Genomic DNA, 22313 nt, shown 5'->3' with positions numbered 1-22313 from the left:
GTTTCCTGGCTGAGTGACTATTGCAGCAGCTGGAGCCAGATCAGCCCACATTGTCGAGCCCATGCATAGCCACCACGGCTACTTTGTTCCTGGGCCCATTAGACAATGACAGGGATGGTTGGGGAGAGAGAGGCTGACTGTCCACAAAATGGGTCGTCCTGTCTCCTTGATTATTGAACTCCTCCTCAGCAGAAGTCACCTTTTGGCGAGCGTTTACATGGGGCACAGGCATCTTTACATCCTTCACCCATTTGGAGAGATCTGTTCATATACTTCTTCCTCAGGTATCTTTCTCACCAACTCTCTAATTGGGTCTTTCTGACCAGCCGGTGACCTGGTGGCAGGTTGACTGCATTAGACTACTTCCTCCACGGAAAGGATGACATTTTGTCCTTACTGGAGAAGATATTTATTCTGATTATGGATTTGCCTTTCCTGCATGAAATGCTTCTGCCAGAACCACCATCCGTGGACTGTCTTAGCCACTGTCATGGTATTCCATACACTATTCTTCTGACCAAGGAAATCACTTCACAGCCAGAGAAGTGTGGCAGTGGGCCCAGGATCTTACCATGTTCCCATCTTCCTGAAGCAGCAGACCTGATAGAAAGACGGAATGGCCTTTTACATTTTTTTATTGATTCTTTGTGAATTTCATGTCATGTGCTCCAGTTCCATTCATCTCCTCACCCTTTCATATCTGCCCTTGCAGTCTCTCTGGCAAAACAAAACAAAACAAAATCTTGCTGTGGAAGCTCCATTGAAGCTCCGTGTGTCCCACAGTGCACACTTCTGTCCAAACAGCTCCACTTGCAAATGTTCATTGCAGCGAGTCACTGATCTGGTTTGAGGCCTCTCTCTGGCTACTGCTCCATCATCAATACTGAATCCTCAATGGACTCCTCCAGGATATCCCGTTGTTGGAGATCCTGCAGCGTTGGTTCTGTGGGACCTGCTCCTTCATGCACTTCAGTTCACAGATGAGGTAGATGTTGGGGTGGGCCAACTCAGCCCTGGATCTGGGCCTGGGTGATAGCTGAGTTGGTCAATCTGCCAGAGTGAGTTCTCCAGCACTACCTAGGCTAGCTCACCCAAGTGCTACAGTTGGTGAGGGGCGGGGCCTGCTATCCTGCTCTCATACCCTAAGGGCAGGCTCACCCATGCTGCTGCCACCAGGCAAGGTGCAAGGCCCTCACGTCCTAGTCTCGTGACCTCAGGGTCCTCTCTCTTGCCTGCTGCAGGCAGTGAGGGGTAGAGGGGCTTAGACCACCTTTTGAAGACATAGTTACAGTGTCAATTGGGTGGAAACAGCCTGGAGAGCTGGGGCACAATTCTCCAAAAGGCAGTATATGCTTTGAATCAGCATCCAATATAGGGTATAGTTTCTTCCATAGGCAGGACTAAAGGTGTGAGAAAGGGAATAGTTCCACTCATTATCACTCCTAGTGACCCACTAAGGAATTTTTGCTTCCTGTTCTCATGATCTTAAGTTCATCTGGCCTAAAAATTTTGGTTCCATTAGAAAGGGGTTTGCTCCTGCCAGGAGCCATAACAAGTAACTCTATTGAACTTAGACTTCCCCCTGGGAACTTTGGGCTCCTAATGTCCTTAAATTAACAGGCTAAGAAAGAAGCAATGGTATTAGGAGGGGGTGACAGATACAGATTACCATGGGGAAATTGGATTGCTTCACAATGGTGGTAAGAAAGATTATGTCTGGATTGCAGGAGATCCTTTAGGGCGACTCTTGGTACAATCGTGTCCTGTGATTAAAGTCAATGGGAAACTACAATAGCCTAATCCAGACAGGATGACAAAGGACACAGGACCTTCAGGAATAAAGGTGTGGGTCACTTTTCCAGGAAAAGAGCTAAGACCTGCCATGACCATTCTGTTGTATTTTGCTAAGAATGTGTTTGTGGGGTTGGAAAGATGGCTCAGCAGTTAAGAACAGTGGCTACCCTTCCAAAGGACCTAGGTTCAATTCCCAGCACCCACATGGCAACTGACAACTGTCTGTAACTCCAGTTCCGGGGAATCTGACACACTCACACAAATGCACATAAAATAAAATTAAAGAAATTATTCAAAGTGTTTGTACAGATATTTGTGGGTTTTGAAATTTTTCTTTATCATATGATGTAACATCAATTAAGAGAATATCAATGGTTAACATATTTATGCTTGAAATACTAAAAAAAAAATGTCCCTCAAGGGACATTGCTGCCTATTCTAAACTTCTAATGCATTTGTTTGGCAGATAGTCATAAAAGTTAGTCATAATTATGACCTGATTAAATATATAATGCATTTTGATTTATGTGCGATAGTTATATCACATTAGGCATAATGATGACCTGGTTATTGTTTCATTTGGAAATTAAACACAACATAAGGAGATATGATTGTGTGTCAAGTTGGCAAGAGGTAGACTCGTGATGGCTACTCTTGGTTGTCAACGTGACTCCATCTGGAATTGACTAAAACCTAAGTGGCTGGATATACCTGTGAGGGGTTTTTGCTTAATCATTTGAAATGGAAAAATCCACACCTATTCTATATCTTTGAGATGGGAAGACACCTCTAATCTGGGTCACGGCTTGCTGGAAGGAAGTTTCTCTCCTTGCCTGCTTGCTCTCACCTCACTAGCAAGGCCTTCCCTTCACTGGCATTACAGGCTACTTCTTTGTTTTGCCAGCATATACCAGATAAGACATCCAGCCTTGTGGACTAGAACAACTACTGAATTCTTGGTCCTTCAATTCATAGGCAGCCATTGTTGGATTAGCAGGATCACAGCCAATAAGTTATTCTAATAAACCTCATATATATACATACATATATATATACACATATATATACATATATACATATACACATATACACATATACACATACATATATACCAATATATACCCATATAAATGTGTGTACACATATATGTATATATGTGTGTATGTATATTAGTGTATAGATATGTATATGTGTGTATATACATATGCATACACACAAGTACACATACACATATATACATATATGTTTATTGTGTAAATTCTGTTACTCTAGAGAACCCTGACTAACACATTGACAATACAGTCAATGTGGCCAGCTGCCTCAAACCCCTACTACCATGCTTCCTCTGCCATTATGGACTGTATCTCCCTCAAACTGTGAGTAAGAAAACAGCTCCTCCTTTCTTAAGTTGCTTTTCTCACAAGTATTGTGTCCTAGCAGCAGGAAGGTAACAGTGACCTTCCTGAGCCTTCAAGTCCTTGTTGGTGAGAGATCATCTTCTATATCAGGCACGAGACTGAGCGCTTTGTGTGTGTGCACTGATTAGTATTAATTGTTACTTACTCAACTCTGCAATCATTTAGGGATGAGCCTCCAAACACACTTCAAGACATGATCTTCTGGCCATGTGGATGAAGGATTATGTTCATTGGGTTACTTGGGAAGGTCCACACTGAAAGTGGACCACCGGCACCATCCCTCAGCTGTGGACTGTACAAAGGGAGAAGGCTAGATGAACACGTGTGCTCTGCTTCTTGAGTGTGAACACAATGTAACCAACTCCCTCAAGCTCTCACTGTTCTGATTTTTCTGGCATGATGAGCTCTCACCTGAATTGGGAACCTGAATAAGCCCTTTCTCCTTTAAGTTGTCTTTGTCAGAGTAATTTCACAGCAATGGGGAAAAGCTAGGACAGTGCATGAACCCATTTGACCCACAACTCTGAGCTAGATGCTATTTTTAGTCTGCTTTTATAAATGGGTAAATGGACATGGAGAGAGAGCTTCAGTCATTCGTCTATGGTCACGCTAGGTGGTAGCCACAGCTACATTTGAGGCCAGGCACTCTGCTTAGGACTGCCTCACCGCTGACCTATGCTCTGGGCAGGGGACAGGGTCAGCTAGTGTGGGAGCATCCTGACTGATGCCCACCAAACTCTTGCTTGAATTTCTGTTGTTCAGTGTTTGACCTAATGTGCTCACGTCAGCAGCATATACAGTAAAATTTGAACTGTACTGAGAAGATTAGCTGGTCTCTGAGTAAGAATGAAGCCCAAATTCATGACACAGTGGCTGTTTTGGGGAAGATCTGGGAACAGATTTTGCTGGCAACAAGATGACTTTTGGGATAGTAAGGTCTTCCCTCATAGTGGTGATCACTAGTCAAAGCAGGCTTGTTTCTGGCTTCAATCCCAGGCCTGGACAATAGTGACAGTTCTCTAGAACAGTCAAGATGCCTCCCCAGCCTGTGAGCATATCTTTTCTGCGTATCTGTCTTTCTGGGCCCTCAGAAACATAGCTTCATCCTTCTAGGCCTCCGTAACTCCCAACTGAGAGGAGGGTTCTTGAGTTTCCTCCCTCTCTTCCTAGGCTCCCTTTCATGGAAAAGGTGTCGAATATTAGTTACCAAATGAGCTACAGATACAAGACAATAAGAACCTGTCACTCATTCATCCTTGCTTACATTGACCTACCAATGAAAAATTTTCCTCTTTGGCTGCCAGAGTCTTACATGATGGTAGATTCTGTAGGTAGGAATAAAGAGGCACCCCCATACACACTCAGTGCCAGGTGCCCAACGAGTACTACTCTGTCTTTTTCTAAGGCTGAATCCTATACAACCCAGGCCGACCTCACACTGGCTATGTAGCTGAGGATACCTGAGCTTCTTCTGATTCTCCTGCCTCTGCTTTTTTGAGTACTAAGATTACAGGCATTTGACACCTGGTTTGCTTATGCAGTCTGGGGGTTGAACCTAGTGCCTTGTGCCTGCTAGGCAAGCACTCTACCAAATGAACCATGCCTCTAGCCCTTGTTTACACACCAACACACACACAGACACATACAGACACACACAATGTTTGAGACAGTCTACACATAGCCCAGACTGGTCTCAAACTGTGGGTGACTTTGAACTCCTAGTCCTCCCGCCTGCATCCCTCAAGCGATTACAGGCATGCGCTGTCATTCCTGGTGATGAATGCCAACTTAGTGAGAGAATGAATTCATATAAATAGGGAAAAGCAATGAGCCCTGACCTTGTCAAGCTTCTTACAGTCTAAAAGAGGAGACACACCCTCTCACTTGCCCACATACTCCTAGTAAAGTGAAGGATAGATGCTCCTACAGGCTCTAGACCCAGAGGAGTCCCGAGGGCTTGTAGATCAGGCCTTTGTTCTCACCAAGTTAGGGCAGTTTACCTGCTTGTGCTGTCCTGTTTTTCTCTAAGCCAGTTCTAGCCAGTCCAGTGAGGGCCTTAGAGTGGGGGCTGAGCTGGTGGTGCTCGGAGGGAGATTTATCCAGGGAGTACATCTTTCAGGGGGCAATCTGCCAGCAGAGGGGCCCTTGGGTCCTACAACAAATGTTGTAAGCAGCCTCCCTCTGGCTGCTTCCTGTTTTCCACCCACCCCCATCCTACCTCAGAAGCAGCATCAGAGCCAGCTGTTCAAGAGCTGAAATCCAAGTCCAGCCATTGTTCCCCACTTTTGGCTAGCGAGTGTGTGTGTGTGTGTGTGTGTGTGTGTGTGTGTGTTGCCGGAACCTGTTGCCTCAAGGACTGTTGTACCTGTTGTGCCAAGTCTCAGGCCCTGGATGCCATGCTTGGGATACCTGGAATTTCCTGCCCAGGGCAAGGGAGTACCCTGGGCTAGGGCGGATGCTGAGTGTGGGCATCAAGTTGAGGAGTGACAGGGAAGTGAGGGCATGCCTCATGATGGGTTGAACATGCTCTTTTTTAAAATGGCAAGAGAGGGGATGGGTCCATTTAGACCCTAAGCATGTTCAGACACATGCACACAGACTTGGCAGGATGGGGTGCCACTCATTCAGTGAGTGTAAGGTACAGCAGTACCAAGTGTTCACATGCTGTGAAGTCTCTGCCACCTGCACTGCCTAGGGTAGATGAGGGAGTGACCCAGGGCCCAGGTGGGTCTGGCTCAGCCTCCCTAGCATCTGTTCCAGATGTCATTCCTGGATGCTTCTGGAACCTGGAGCTTCCTTCTCTGCCTTTCCTGTAGAAAGAGCTGCTTAGTTTACAAGAGAGCAGAATTTCCAAGGCCGAGTCCCACACACTGACCTGGATGGATGGAGGGCAGCCTGCTGATTTGGCAGAGATGGGACCTTAGAATCATCCAGCTCTACTGCTGGCTGCATAGCCAGACAGAATCCATTTCTATCTCTATAAATGTGACTACTAGGTCACTAAAATAACAGCCATCATGTATTTTTTTTTTGTATTTTTTTATATCTTTTTTATAGTGCTGGGAGCCTCCCATATAATAAGCAAGTATCCTACTGCCGGGCTATGCTTTGGTCCTCTTTTGTGCTTTCTGATTTAAGGCACAGTCTCACTAAGCCACCCAAGCTACCCTTGACATTGTGATCTGATTGAACCTTATGCCTAAGCATCCGGGTAGCTGGGCTTCCAGGCCTGTGCCGCCAGCGTGGCCCCTGCAATCCTTGACTAGCTTGTCTCGGTTATCATAATGTCCTCAAAGCCTGGGTATGCTGTATACATGGCAGGATCTCACAGCACAACAAGCTGAAGCTCTGTATGGAAACCAGGCTGTCCTTGAAATCACGCAATCTTTCCAATTCCGTCTCTTGGATGTTGAGATTACATAAAACACACCTGAAAACATGTTTAGTCTTCTCTAAGAAAGTCACTTAAAGTCCGCCACACCCAAGTGTGGGCTTGAGCTCCTGGAGGAACTGTGGCCTTTCTTCCTTTCTTCTGTTTTTTTTTTTTTTTTTTTGCTTTCTTTTGAGATACAGCAGCTAAAATTATATTTCTTAGCCTTCCATCAAACTCAATATCCTAAGATTGGAAAAAGACAGTGTATGTAGCAAAACTTTTTGCGCCAGAATGGTGGACATACACTTCATTAACAGGAAGCTGGGAAGGAGACGTGGATAAGTGAAACTGGGAAATAAGCCGATCGATCGCCACCTTTTTGGAGTTTTTGAAATGATCTTTAGTTCAGGTTTGTCTTCAACTCTGTGTAGCCTAGAATGATCTCGAACATCTTCTCCTCCTGTCTCTGCCCTCCTCCCTCCAGACTCCTTCCCCTCACCCAGGTGATATGGCTGTAGGGATGCAGCAACATACCCTGGCTCTGAAATAATCTTCAAAACCTCTATAGAGCAGGGGACTGAACTCATTCCGGTGCTCCTCGTGTCCAACCAAGGTCACAAAGAGGGGGTACAGCAGCCTCTTGGATTAAAATTTGAGCCTGAGGTCATTATTATTATCATTATTGCTATTTTTATTTGTTTATTTACTTATTTTCAAGACAACTTTTCTCTTTGTAACAGCCCTGCCTGTCCTGGAACTCTATTTGCAGACCAGGCTGATCTTGAATTTACACAGATCCACCTGCTTCTGCCTCTCGAGTGCTGGGATTAAAGGCATGCACCTACCATGGTCTGGCTAAAAGTTTTGTTTTTAAACTCTTTTTTTCAGTTAATGTATCTTTATTTTGAACCTGTGCTATCCTCTCTCAGCACACGGCTTATTTTAAAAGTGCTGAGTGAGCAGTTTAAAGGGAGCCAAGTGGAGCTGTGTAATGGCTGGGAGTCAAGTTGTCTTGGTTTGGGTGGGAAGGATTGAAACAGGTCCTTAATTACACCAAGTTATGCTTGTTATGAAAGCTACCCCTGATCAATTTAATCAGTATAATCTTTGTTTTTGAGACTACAGGTGGTAGGAGAGCATGGGGGTTGGGGTGGAAAATAAAATGTGGGACTCTAGTCAGGCCTTGTGCTGCTTACCTACAATTTGAGGACTGGTGGTCTACAGAGTGAGTTCCAGGACAGCCAGGACTACACAGAAAAACCCTGTCTCGAAAAACCAAAAAACAAACAAACAAACAAACAATTTGAGGACTGGGGAGGCAGAAGCGGGTGTATTTCTGAGTTTGAAGCCAGCCTGGTGTTCATAGTGAGTTCCGGGACAGTCAGAGCTATGTAGAGAGACCCTGTTTTGTTTTTGTTTTTGATGTTTTTTAAAATAATAACATAATGAAAACAAAAAGAAAGAAAAAGATGTGGGACTCTGTCCTCTAGAGACCTAGGATCCTCTGGGAGGTTTTATTTGTGTGTGCTGATGGGGGAGGGTACTGGAAATCAGCTCACCCAGGGACTGACCCAGCTTCCATCTTGGGCCAGGGAAATGGGATACCTCTGTGCTATGAAATGTTGATGAGCTGTAGAGGGGACCGCGCAGGAGTAGCAGATGGAATTCCTGGACAATTGTTCCGGTTGTCACCAGAGAAGACTGGCAGGAAGGAGAACTGGATAATTTATGGAGGGACAGATGCTAAGGCTTCTCCGGAACCATCTGGTCAAGCGGGGTCTGGGCTTGGGGTAGAGGTCTTAAGAGCTCCCTGTTGTCTTACCTGGCTTCTTCTTGTCCTGGAATCTTTTCAGAAGGGCTGTGTGTGCTCCCTGAGGACACAGAGGCAGTACTGCAGCTGACTCCCCTCTCAGGTTCTCCTTTGTTGAATCTGGGCTTGGCCTTGCCACCATCCCTGACAGGGCCCAGTGGTGTCTTGAGGCAAGGGGAGGGGGCTCAGGGAGTGGTGGTGCAGCATGCATGACTTTTCTTTTCTTTCTTTCTTTCTTTCTTTCTTTCTTTCTTTCTTTCTTTCTTTTTTCTTCTTCTTCTTTTTTTTCTTTTTTTTTTTTTTTCTTTTTCTTTTTTTTTCAGACAGGGTTTCTCTGTATAGCCTTGGCTGTCCTGGAACTCACTCTGTAGACCAGGCTGGCCTCGAACTCAGAAATCCGCCTGCCTCTGCCTCCCAAGTGCTGGGATTAAAGGCGTGTACCACCACTGTCCGGCCACATGACTTTTCTTATTTTACTGTATTTTCAACTCTTCTTTCTCATTACTATATTCCAGAATCTTTCAGCCATCTGCTCCCAGATCACTTATTGAATAACAAATATTTATTGAGAACTGACTTTGGGCAAACAATTGAGACACTGAGGACACTGTGCTGAATGAGGAAAAAATTCAGGAGTTTTCATGATAGTAGGACAGATGGCCAATAAGCAGAGAAATATTTAATATGATGGTAGACAATAATAGCCTCCATGTAAGTTAATGGTAAATGAAGCACAGTTAGGGGGAGTGACTGGGATGCTGAATGACCAAAGAAGACTTCTTTGACGTGATGCCATTTGAACAGGGACACACCTGTTGGTGACTACCTAGAAGGAGAACATTCCAGTCACAGGGAACAGAAAACCGGAAGACCCTGAGGCATCAGTATGCTTAGCACGCCCCGGGAAAACCTGCTACCCAGTCACTGGTGTATGCTGTGCACATGCTGTGGAATATCAAAACGTGCTCTTTGACTTGAAGAAACATTAGGGTAAAAGGATACAGGAAGTGAAGCAATGATTATGGAACTAGAGAGGTGCTTAGAGGTTAAGAGCATTTGCTGCCCTTGTAGAGGACCCAAGGTCAGCTCCCAGCATCTACATGGTGGCTTACAACTGCCTGTATCTCCAATTCCCAGTGATGCAATACCCCTTTCTGACCTCTTCCTGCATGTACATAGTGCACATACATAGACACGGGCACATCCACATAGAGTACATTAATAAATAACTATGGTGTGGGATTTCTGTACTAAAGTTCTACGAAATCAGTTAGAGCCAGCCAGTAAAAAGAGCATTAAAGGGAAGGCTTTCTGGAAAAGATGACAGTTTAAGAATGACAACTAAAAACTGGGCCTAGAGGCTAATACCTGTAATACCAGGTGAGTCAAGATGCTTGCCTGGGTTACATAATGAATTTGAAGTCAGCCTGCGCTCGAGTGTGGAGACTCTCCCTTCCCTCCAAAAACAGTAAATAAAAATTGACCTCCTGAGGGGAGGAACTGGATTGAGGATCTCAAGGCTTGAGTTTCTGATAACACGGGACAATTTAAGAACCTGAAGACTTTGGGAGAGGTGGGACGCAGGCTTGAAAAGGGTGATAGAAACTGGGTCACACGTTATCTTCAGTCAAGACGAAAAGCTGGCATTTCCCTTTGCCCTGTGTGGCACTCTGGTGGTGGAGGCCAGAAACTCTCCGTGAGTTCAAGGTCAGCCTGTTTTAGAAAGTGAGCTCACGTTCCAAGGACAGCCAGTGAGGCCCGCCGGGTGGGAGCGGAGATGAGGGTGGGGGTCATGGTGTGTGTTGGTATTTTTCTTTGGATAAGAGGCATCTCCTACTGTATTTTTAAGCGTTGTTTCCTACTTTTCCCACAGCTGAAGGCAAGCAAAAATCAATTCTACACCAGCTCCCAAAAGGTAGCTAGCAATCCTACCAAAACAACCAAAGTGATTGGTAAATCTTTCCCCCTTTCTTGCTGTGGAGTCCTACTTCCGACACCGCCTTCTTTCTTCCCTTGCTAGGTCTCCAAAGCCGGCTTGAAGGAGATTCCCACTTTCCCAGCACCTCCAGAAGTCGCAATTCTTTACCCTGAGGCCCCGCCCCAGACCCCGCCCCCGATGACGCACGGCGCCCAGTGCGTGGGGATTCCCGCGGTCCAGGCCCCTACCCGGCCTGCCCCGCGGCAAGATGGCTACCTGAAGGAAGGTCCCCGGCGGAAAGTTTGTTGTGGGATTTTTGAGTAGTCGCACTGGGAGGCGAGAGTTGAGGAGGATTGCGGGACTCTAGGATGGAGTAGGGATGGAGGGAGGGAACAGCTCCGAGGTGGAGAAATAGGATTTCAGGGTGTAGGAGTGTTGGAGGCGGAAAGAAAAAAATGCCGATGGGGGCGGAGGGGAGGGGGCCTGTAAATCTGCGGCAGCCTTAGGGGAGGAGATGGGGCGGGGGTAGCCAGAAATAGGTGTGGTCCGGATTCTGGAAGAGCAATCACTCAGGAATTGAAAAAGTTACTTCTTTCAGAGTAAGGAAGCCTGGAGCGTGGGACAGAGGCCTGACTCTCAGGCCAGTGGGAGGGGAAAGGGCGCCTGTAGTTGTAGTCGGGTAGGGGTAGGAGTGAGATCTGGAACCTGCAGGGCGGGTCTCCCAAAGAGGGGACCGAAGCCAGTCAGATGACCCTCTTCCAGGCTTAGGTTAGCCTTATCCATAGCTCTTGTAGCAACATCTGCCCCAATTTCAGCTTGAAGACCCAGGGGCCCCAGGGACTGGAAGAAATCACATTGCCTGCTTGGAAAGAAGAGGTAGCAACTTGCCCCAGCCCAACCCCAGAGCGGGTAAGATGGTTTCCAGAGACAGGTTTCTGAGTGATATTCTCCCTGGGAGAGGAGCCATGGGTTTGGAGAATCAGTTAATCCGAGAAGGTTGCTTGCTCTTGTAGAGTTTGGTTTTTGACCGTGATCCTTAAATTGGTTGTTTTGGTTCGATCGCTGGCCACCTTTTGGGATCTGGTGTAGAATTGAGTTTTGCTTGCCTTCAGCTGTGTAAACAACTCTGGGCAAGTAGACGGCACACAAAACATGTTCTTTCTTTCTTATTTGTTTGTTTATTGTTTTCTGAGATAGGGTCTCACTGGGTAGCCCTGCCTGGCCTGGAACTTACTATGCAGAGTGGGCTGAAAGTATTCTAATGCATTCTTGTCACAAAGCAGTTTCTTACTTGTGTACCATTTCTTCTTCCATTTCCCTGTCACATCGCCAGTTTGACATTCTGCCTGGAAGTAGTAGACCTTTTGTGGGTGACAGATGATGGGGAGTCACAATCAGCTTTCTGATGGGGTTTAGGTTATTTCTATGACCAGCTCCTGAATTCACTCCTGGTGCATATCTGCTTTGACAGTTTTCTTTTTGGTAAGAAAGGGTCATTGGTGTTCCTTGGGTGTGGACTGGGGAAGCTGTGTCCCAGGTGAGGGAAAGACAGGATGGGTATAGGAAGAAACTCAGATGAGCTGACATGGTAAGGGGTCAGTGTGACCTGTGTAAAGTTATGAACACACTTTATCCCTGACAATCCCCGATAAGATGTTACTTTTCAGCTGGATCATGAGATAAAGGCAGGAAAAATGATAAAATTTGCCCTTTTTTGGTTAATTTTCTCTTTATCCTTTATATGTGCTCCAACAAATCACATTTAAGAAAAAGCAATCACTGTACTCAAAGGGAGCATGGTCTTCTACATAGTGAACTTGCTGCTGGAGAGAAAGAGGTCTGAAGGCTGAGTGTATTGATGCAGTCTTCACTTACGTTGCTGTCCCAGTCATATAGAGTTGTGAGCTGGCCTCTGACGTTTTGAGTTTTTGTTGTTGGTAGTGTTTTTTTGTTTTGTCTTTTTTTTTTTTAAATTGTTTTTGAGTCAGGGTGTCACCGTGTAGCCCTGGCTGGCCTGAAACTCTTTATGTAGACCAGGCTGGCCTTGAACTCACGGACACACCATGTCTGGCTTAGTTTAATTAAACTATTTTTATTTTATGTTTATGAGTGTCTTGGCTTCAGCTACATTTGTATATCAGATGTGTGCCTAATGCCCATGGAGGCCAGAAGAGGTATCCTATCCCTGGAACTGGACTTACAGATGGTTGTAAGATGCCCTGTAGGTGCTGGGAATTGAACCTACTTCTAGAAGAGCAGCCAGTGCCCTTAACTGTTAAGCCATTTCTCATGGGTTTGTGTGTGCCTGAGTGTGTGTATGCACCATGTGTTTTTGGGAGCTCTCAGACTTCATAAAGGGGGCATTAGGTCCCCTGGATTTACATGCATCTGTGAACTGCCATATGGGTGCTGGGAATTGAATCCGGCCAGATCTTCTGCAAGAACAGTAAACACTCTTAATTGCTGAGCCATCTCTCCAGTCCCCAGTTAGTTCTTTAAAGACAGTTTCACTCTGCTTCAGTCTGGCCTGGAACCCATTAAAACTCAGGCTGGTCTTGAACTTGTGGCAGCTCTTCTCCTGATCTGTCTTCCTCCCAGTCACTGGGAGTGTAGATATGAATGATTATGGCCAGCTTGGGAGGGGTTTGTTTGTTTTTCTTCTTTCCTCTTGGAAGCAGTCTTGCTATATTGCCTGACCTAGAGTTAGACTCTGGGGCTCGAGTGATCCTTCTGCCTCAGCATCTCAAGTAGCTGGGTCTGTGGGGGAGCAGAAGAGGGCCCAGTAGGATCAGATTTCATATTAAAGTGTATTTTGGGACCTGCATCTGTGTGATGATTGAATTGGGAGGTCTGGCTTTGTCAGGACGCTCTTACTAATCATGCTTTGTTCATTGCATGTATATTCTTACCACAAAACATTTACTCCAGACAGAGGCCTTAAGTCAGTGTCACTAGTCTAGCTGCGGTGTTCCCAGGTGCCCAAAGATCTGAGGAGATTGAGCTGCAAATTTCTTTCTAGAAGTCTGGGAACACATTTTTTTTTTTTTTCCCCTGAAGAGAATTTGTGTATGTGGTCACTCGGGAATTGTAATCAGTTAGAACTGTGTGGTAGCCAGGCATGGTAGCACACACCTATAATTCTGGCATACAGAAGGCTGAGGGATAAGGATTGGTAGTTTGAGGCCACCCTTGTCTTCATAGATCCTATTTCTAAGAAAAGAAAAAAGAAAGGGAGAGAAAGGGGGAAAGAACAATGTGTTGAGCAGCTAAGAGAGTTGAGCTGGTATACACTAGTAACTTTAGCTTTCCATAAGGGAAGCAGAAGGATCAGGAGTTCAGGATGGTCCTCGAGTTACATAACATGTTTGAGGCTAGCCTAGGCTACTTGGAACCTGTTTCAAAAACAAAACAAAAGAACAAAAACTGACACATAGGGCCAGGTTGCTAGTTGGATCCCAACTGTGGCTGTTTGACCTTTCTTAATCGCATAGTTCTGTGCACCTCAGTTTCTCATTGCTCAGTTGGGGCTAGCAAGAGCACCTATCTGTATGTTGTAAAGGTTCATCCATGACTGTCAACTCCCCCGACACCTGATAAATACTGTTATGCTCATTGGATCCCTGTGATTGGCGCTGTGATTGCTGGAGGATTCGTACTGGTGGGCTGCTGACTTGACACTACAAAGATTCAGCGCCACCTTCTGATAACAGGGTTGTCTGAGTTAAGCTGTGTAAGGTGATGTCAGGATGCTGAGGCTGGAAGTTTTGCCTTTGCTGGTGAGCAGTACTACCAGTGACGATTGAGGACATTCTCCGGAAGCATCCTGCATGCAATAGGTACTTTTTTGGGTAACAGCTATATGAAGAAGATCTGCTGTTTATCATCCTGTTTCACAGATAAAGAAATGGAAGTACAGTGGTTGAGTCGTTTATTCAGAGGTCCCCAGTTTGTAAGTGGCAGAGCCCTACAGGATGTGAACCCAGAATACCTCGTTTCAGCCATTGAATGAGCTGGTTTGTTTAGGGTTTTTATATGTAATAAATTAAAAAAAAAATATTTTGGGGCCAGGCATAGTAGTATACACCTTTATTCCTAGTATTCAAGAGGCAGAGGCAGTTGGATCTCTGTGGATTCCAGGCCAGCCTGGTCTACTTGGCAAGTTCCAGGCCAGCCAGGGTAACAGTGAGACCCTGACTAAAAAAATAGTTATCATTGTTACTATTTTAAAAAAGAATTTGTTTTATTTTTAACTGGAAAGTTAGAGGTGTCAAATTATCCTTGACTAGAGTTACACATGGTTGTGAACCACTTGCTGTGGGTTCTGGGAATTGAACTCTGGAGGAGTGGTCCATACTCTTAACTGCTGAGACACCTCTCTAGGCCTTTCCCAGTCAAACATTGGTATTTATATAAAGTTACCATTTTTGTGGCCCAGCTAGCCACAGCCTCCTGAGCTCATTGATACATGGTCCTGGACCCTTGGCCTTCATGTAGGCTAGGCATGTACTCTACCACTGAACTCAGTCCCCAGCTCCTACTGGGCTTTAAAATTGATCCTTCTGCCTCAGCTTCCAGAGTGGCAGCACCGCAGGCATGGCATATGTGCAGCTAATTTAGACAAGCCTAGAGGTGATCTGCCTCTGGTTTGTTTCACTGTCTCCCCCAGTTCGTGTTTGCTTGCCCTGTTGGTTCCATGTACACCCGTTGGAGACATAGTTTGGGATTTTTTTCAGAATTCTTTTCTGGGACTCAGCTTTTCAACTCGCCCTCCTGTTTACTCTTAGAAATAATACATAAGGCAGAGACAGTGCAGAGGAAGTCCATGTTGGCCAGACAGGTTCTCTCCTTTCAGAATTCAGTTTAGTGACTACCCTTTACACAGCCACGGGCCTTTGTGAGGTAAGCAGGCTAACACTGGGATCCACTCTGACTGGAGGATGGTAGTGCACCCCTGGCCAGAGACAGACGTGAGGTGGCCTTCGGAGTCCAAGCTAGCCAGGGCCACATCACAGAACAGCCTTGCACTCTAGCATCGTTTAAAGAAGTTGTGTTAATTTAGGCATAAACATTAAGGATGGTGTTTGATTTTGATCACTGACACTTGGAGATAAAGTAGCCACAGTGTTAAATGCACAGACTGTATGTAATCATTCTCTTAAAAATAGCAACCTACGCAGAGGAAAAATAGGTGACATTTTAAATAGCGCTTTCTCTCAGCGTTTGGTGAAAATGGAAAACAGATGTTTCTGTCCTGAAGCTGTGTTGCCTGTTGAAGGCCCTGGTATAGGGTGTGAGTATCTTCTGTTTGCCAGGCAGGAGCAGCCTGCAGCCTGAGGGCAGAGCCATCTTCAGGTTTCCTTAACTGGCTCTCCTTTGCCCTGTGCTTCAGACGCCTCTTGCATCTGAGTCATGTCCTGTGTGTTTAACATACCCGCAGGGCCAATCTTTTTCTTCAGTAAGTGACTTTACACTGCCAGTAGGCATGTGCCCAGTATATAACAGGATTTTAGGGGAGTAGGAGGCCCAGGTCTGGACTTTTCCCTGAGGACTCTGGCCTGGCCCCATAATGAACTTCTCTATTTGCTGTGGCACTGACAGTCTTGTTCCCTCCTCCATTGTCTCAGCAGCCACACATCAAGGGTAACATACCTTGCCTTGATTTGATTTGGCAGCCATCAAAACATGCTGTGACCTGTTCTCCAAATAGAACACACAGTGCTGTAGAGACCTGTGGACTTGGAGTTCAGGTTACAGCTTATTGAAATAGCTGGGTTGCAGGGTGAACGCTGGAGGGTTTGTGCCAGGCCTGCCTTACCATCTGTAAATCAGTTTTCTCTTGAAATGCCCGTACTCAAGTGTTACGTTCAAACCTCATCCATTTATTGCAGTCTTACCACATATGAAGAACCTCCTGATAAGCTGAGTCTTTGTCTCATCTGGATGTGCTTTCATTTTTTAAAGATTTTAAAAAATGTGTGTGTGTGGTTATGTGCACTTGAGTGCATATGCCCACAGAGACCAGAAGAGGGTGATGTTGCCTTTTTTCCTTCTTTTCTTCTCCCTCCCCTTCTGTCTGTCTGTCTGTCTGTCTGTCTGTCTCTCTCTCTCTCTCTCTCTCTCTCTCTCTCTCTCTCTCTCTCCTTTCTTTTTTGAGGCAAGGTCTCACTATGTAGCGTTGCCTTACCTGGAACTCTGCCCTCTGGGTGTTGAGATTAAGGGCATGTGCCTCAGCACCTGGCAGATCAACCAGCCATCTGGACTCAATGCATCCTTTTTAGCTTCTGGGCCTTTGCATACACAGATGCTGTTGCCTTTGTGTCTGGATCCCTTTCCCTGCTCCCGTTAGCCTTTTTTGTCCTCCAGATCTTCTCTTAAATGCCCTTTCTTTAAGACGCTGCCTCTCTTTCATCTCTTCCATCTGTGCTTGACTCTGATACTGTATTTTCCTGTTTTGTTTTGTCTGGGTCTCCAGGACTGTAAGTATTCGGAGAACAAGGATTTGTCTCGTTGACTTTTATATCTCCAGCACTTGGGGTAGTGTGGGTACTTATAGTGTGTGGTACCTGTAGGATGGATGAAGTATCCAGGATTTCTCTCCCTGTTTCCATCTACATGCTGCTGTTAAAATGTTTTCCTAGTAAACACTCTGCCCTAACTAAGTACGATGGTGAACCAAGAATCCAAGCTCTTGGGTCCCAAGGCAGTGTCTTGAGTTCCAGAATAGCCTGGCCTATATAGTGGGGCCCTGCCTCTAAAACAAACTCAACCTATGCCTTAGAAATACTATGGTTCTCCCCAATTTAATTTAAAGTTCATCCTTTTATTTTATTATTTATTTATTATTGGATATTTTATTTATTTACAATACAGATGTCATCCCCCATCCCCTTTCTCCATTTCCCCTCCCCAGGACCCCCTATCCTATACCCCCTCTTCCTTTATGCTTTTATACCATTTTGATTACATGCATGTATTAAGGTCAGTTCTAGGTTGAGGGTCTAGCAATACAATAGATGCAAATAGTCGAGGAACAAGCAATACGATAAACACAAATAGTCAAAGAAAAAGCAAGGCGTTAAACCCAATTAACGTGAACACTGTTTCTAAAGACTTATCAGGATGACCAAAGTAACTGAGCCTACTTCCCTATCCTAGCCCAAGGTCATTTTCATGTCTGAAGCCTGCTTCTTGTTCTAGCTAAAATTTAGATTCCTGTCTGAAATTACTTCTTTGTTCTAGCCTAATGTTTAGATTCCTGCCTGAGATTACTTCTTTGTTGTAGCCTATGATTTAGATTCCAACCTGAAATTACTTCTCTGTTCTAGTCTAATGTCAGATTCCTGCTTGAAGCCTACTTCCTTGTCCTTGGCCAATGTCATATTCCTTCTAAGCAGCCCATTTCTTTGTCCTTGGCCCATGTCAGCTTCTTGCCAAGCAGCCCCAAAGGCTCTCCACCTCTCCCCCATTTTCTATTTCGTTAACAAGACTGAGCCTGTCTTAGGTCATTCTGACAAGAATGCCTTCATTATCCATGATGGAATATGCATTATCAAAGGCAATGCACTTCTGTCTTAGGTTGGTAAAGCTCTGTGCAGAATCTTACCCATCCTTGGCTTGCCAGCCTGTTAATTTAATAACTCAGTCTGGGGGTCCATTTTCAGGTTCAAGCCATGTACTTTGGCTGCCAACATGTTGATGTTGTTAAAGATAAGCTTTAACTCAAAGGGTGGGAATAAAAGTATTCCCAGGACAAGAAGGGCTAGCCTGATCTGATCAAGCTATATATTCCATTCCTGAGGTTTGACCAAAATGGAAATACTGACCTCAGGCCATGGATAATTTTATCGGCATTATCTGCAGCATCAAAGGTCAACAGAGCAGCATTCTTTAAATTCATAGTCTCACTATGCAAAGTTAACACACCCAGAGAGGTGTTAGGATTATGCCAAATATCCTACATATGTCTTTAAACTTTTTTCTAATTATAATGACAATCATTGTGAATTTCAAAAGTATGATATTTGTCATGACGCTTGGGATAGCTCCTAACTCTTGAACCCTGAACCTCCTTCAGATAATTTGAATGGGTTATAGAGCATCATTCATTGTTACAGATACCTATATAAATCCTTTTGTACACTCAATACATTAGTAACACTTTTTGCTAGATGGTTAACAAAAATAGTTGTCTTAACTCCTTGTGTCAATGCTATTGCAGAAGCAGTGGTGCTAGCAATTAATGGAATTAAAGCTGTTATACCAGCAATAATCAAGCCCACTACCCTATTGCTTCTGCTTAAAGCCTAACTTACTTCTTCCAGCACTTTCAAGCTTTTTTCAGAGAATCAAGGTTTTCTAATACTCAGGGCAGTGAGACAAAAGCTGGTTGATAGACCCCCGTAACAGACATGCCAGGTTTCAACACACTAACATAATTGGAAATTATACAGTCATTGCAAGTTACAATACATGCTGTACAAGAGACAAAACCAATTTTAGCTTGACAATTACAAGAGCCTTAAAACATGCACTAACCCTTGTTTGAAATCCAGATCCTGTCCCAACATTATCTCTTGCTATCCTAACATCATAGCAAGCTACAGCTAACTTCCAAATAAGTCTCTGACAAAGTCCAGATCCAGTCTTCCAAAAGTAGACTGTTGTTTCTCATATTGGATTGATTTCTAGACCAGTACATGATTGAGTCATAATAGCTGGGTACCATTAAGAAGAATACAAGAGACATAATTTCTCTTTTGGATTCTCTATCCCACAAGGTCTAAAAACTTGAGGCAAGGCAGCTTGTCCCATCTGGGATATAGTCAAGCAAAGGTGGGTCAGGAACATATGTCCAATAAAGCTCCCCAGTCACCCTTGTCAGGGCACTCAGCAAGCTCACAGGTCGGCATCATTCTTTGTCTCAAAAACTCATCCTCTTTACCTTGGCATACAAAAAAGTACCTTGCATTCTGGCCCTGGCCTAAGCTTACCCCCTGTCCTGGTTTGTTTTCTGTTGCTGTGATAAAAGACTAAGACAAAGTGGCTTGGGAAGGAGAGAGTTCATTTCGCGTGACCGTCAGTGTTAGAGTCTAAGCAACAACCAACACAGGAGGGACTTGTTTTCACTGTGGTTTGCTCCCTAGCTGGTCAGTCTGTTATCTACAGTGCCTGTGCCCTTCTGCTTCATGTGTTAGTCAAGAGAGTGTCCCACAGACTTGCCTACAGACCAGTCTGATGAAAGCATTGTCTTCATTGAGGAGCCCTCTTCCCAGATGACACTAGCTTGTGTAAAGTTGGCAAGAAAAAGAAGCCAGCTCAGCCCATTAGCCAGAGTCACTGCCACCATGCTCCATGTCTCCTGCTCTTCATGACTCCATAATCCCACTGCCCCTACCTGTTGTCGGCATCCGTGCCTTTACACCCTACCCAGTCCACATGGCTCCATCCGCCAGGAATGACTTCTTTGATACTTTTATGAGAAGTTTTCTCCCTACCACCTTAAAAAAGAAAAAAAGAAAAAGACTAGGATCCTGCTCTGTATCCCATAGTGACTTCAAGCTTGTCATGTTCAGCCTCTGTTCCCTAAATGCCGAGATTGTAGGTATCTGCTGCCATGCCTGGTCCATGCTGTGCCTCCCTGTAAGGCTCTGGGACTTTGTTAGAGTCTCTTTTCCAGTGCTCAGTCTGTTTGTGGAGAGTACACTCTGTTGACTACATGTGGGGACCACCTCTCATTTTGGGTGGGGTGCTGTGGGCTGTGCGGAAGAGTCTGCTTTTGGAGCTATGTGGGTTTGTTTTAAATTGTGACTACGCCAGCTGTGCAGTGTTGACAAGTTTCTTCACCTGGAGGATTCCTTGTCTTTTTTTTTTTTTTTTTTTTTTTTTTAAGCTTTCTATCTTTTTAAAAGATTTATTTATTTATAATGTATACATAATAATTCTGCCTGCATGTGTGTCTGGCATATGAAGAACAGGCCTTAAATTTTTTTTTTTTAAATTTAAATTTGGGCCCCTTGATTTCTGTCCTAAAGCCAGGAACATTTTGAGTAGCGTGGTAAATGGAGAGTATCTCCTTTCTTGTGAAGCAACAGTGAGAATCCCAGCATTAGAAGGAGAGTGCCATCACAGAACAACATGTGAAAATCAGATTGCAGTGCAGTCCCCCATCTCCTGGGCTGCAGAGAGTCTTGATGGACCACAGTATGCCTGCCGATTCCCCAGTCCTGGGGAGACCGGGAGTGACCTTGAGTGATAGACAAGAGGGTTGCATACAGTGATTGGATGGAGTGTGTCTTAGTCAGGTTTACTGTGCTGTGGTGAAACACCATGACCAAAGCAACCTGGAAGGGAAGGGGTTACTTGGCTTACTCTTCTACATCACTGTTCATCATCAAAGGAAGTCAGGACTGCAGCTCGAGCAGGGCAGGGACCTGGAGGCGGGAGCTGATGCAGAGGTCACAAAGGAGTGCTACTCACTGGGTTGCTCCTCATGGCTTGCTCAGCCTGCAACCAACCCAGGGCTGGAACAACCTACAGTAGCCTAGGTCCTTCCCAAATCAGTCCCAAATTAGGAAAATGCCCTACAGGCTTCCCTATAGCTCAGTCTTATGGAGGCATTTTCTTTCTCTTCCCCCCACTCCCGCCACAGGGTTTCTGTGTAGCCCTGGCTGTCCTGGAACTCACTCTGTAGACCAAGCTAACCTCAAATTCACAGAGATCCACCTGCCTCTGCTTCCCAAGTGCTGGGATTAAAGGTGTGCTCCACCACTGCCCAGCTGGAGGCATATTCTTAATTGAATGTCTCTCCTCTCAGTTATTCTAGCTTGTGGCAAGTTAACAAACCAGCCAGCACAGTGCTTTGGGACCTATGTTCCCAGGTGTCTTAGGGACTGAAAAATGTCAAGGAAACCAGAGGAATGTGTGTGGCTGTTGAGTAAGCCAGACTCCCAGGCTCCTGTGGTCTTAGGGATGTGGTCTTGTGCCACAGGCTCACCCTGATGCTCTTCCAAAATGGCTGGTGGCTGAGTCACCGTCTATTCTTCCAGTTTCTTTTCTACTTTAGTTGTTAGGAATGGTCTGTAGGTACCATTCTTCTGAACAAATACCAAAGAAGTTGGTTTTAGCAGTTAGAACCTTTTGAATGGCATGGTACTGCAGCCTGAGCCTGCAGTTAGATGAACAGGACTCCCTGTTCTCTGTATGGCCACAGATTGCTGCCTGAGCCAGTTGTTTGTCCTCTGTGATGCATGCACATATGCATACATCATACCGAGTCACTGTTAACCCTCCTCCCCTCTGCTAAAGGGAAGATCTGAGGCTGAGACTGAGGCCACATAGGAACAGGTTCTTAACTGAAGGCAACATTAGGTCCTGTGAGGAAATACTGAGCCCCTGGTTGCCCTGTGATCCAGTGTGTCCTTTCCGAGACCCAGTGTGTCCTCCCTGAGATCCAGTGTGTCCTCCCTGAGTTCCAGTGTGTCCTCCCTGTGATCTAGTGTGTCCTTCCTGTGGTCCAGTGTGTCCTCCCTGAGTTCCAGTGTGTCCTCCCTGTGGTCCAGTGTGTCCTCCCTGAGATCCAGTGTGTCCTCCCTGTGGTCCAGTGTGTCCTCCCTGAGATCCAGTGTGTCCTCCCTGAGTTCCAGTGTGTCCTTCCTGTGGTCCAGTGTGTCCTCCCTGAGATCCAGTGTGTCCTCCCTGTGATCCAGTGTGTCCTCCCTGAGTTCCAGTGTGTCCTTCCTGTGGTCCAGTGTGTCCTCCCTGAGATCCAGTGTGTCCTCCCTGAGATCCAGTGTGTCCTCCCTGTGGTCCAGTGTGTCCTCCCTGTGGTCCAGTGTGTCCTCCCTGAGTTCCAGTGTGTCCTCCCTGTGATCTAGTGTGTCCTTCCTGTGGTCCAGTGTGTCCTCCCTGAGTTCCAGTGTGTCCTCCCTGTGGTCCAGTGTGTCCTCCCTGAGATCCAGTGTGTCCTCCCTGTGGTCCAGTGTGTCCTCCCTGAGATCCAGT

General features: G+C 45.6%; 1 protein-coding gene and 1 non-coding gene across 8 annotated transcripts in view; both read left to right on the top strand.

Annotated features, from left to right (window-relative positions):
* Positions 1 to 3987: 3987 nt before the first annotated feature.
* Positions 3988 to 4093, top strand: LOC117722810 (U6 spliceosomal RNA). Its single transcript, XR_004608580.1, has one exon. It is a non-coding gene; the product is annotated as a U6 spliceosomal RNA (small nuclear RNA).
* Positions 4094 to 10520: 6427 nt separating this feature from the next.
* Positions 10521 to 22313, top strand: part of Tjap1 (tight junction associated protein 1) — a 29449-nt gene continuing 17656 nt past the window's right edge. For 5 of the 7 annotated variants that reach the window (XM_034521176.2, XM_034521172.2, XM_034521171.2 and 2 more), the window contains exons 1-2: positions 10521 to 10613; positions 11129 to 11222. The gene's annotated coding sequence lies outside the window, so the exon portion shown is untranslated. The remainder of the gene's footprint in view (positions 10614 to 11128; positions 11223 to 22313) is intronic. The other 2 variants (XM_076915288.1, XM_034521173.2) reach the window with 1 other exon arrangement.

This window comes from Arvicanthis niloticus, chromosome 17 (assembly GCF_011762505.2).
Source record: "Arvicanthis niloticus isolate mArvNil1 chromosome 17, mArvNil1.pat.X, whole genome shotgun sequence".
Classification (NCBI taxonomy): Eukaryota; Metazoa; Chordata; class Mammalia; order Rodentia; family Muridae; genus Arvicanthis; species Arvicanthis niloticus.
Note: the sequence above shows the minus strand (reverse complement) of the source record. Positions and strands in the feature narration are given on the sequence as shown.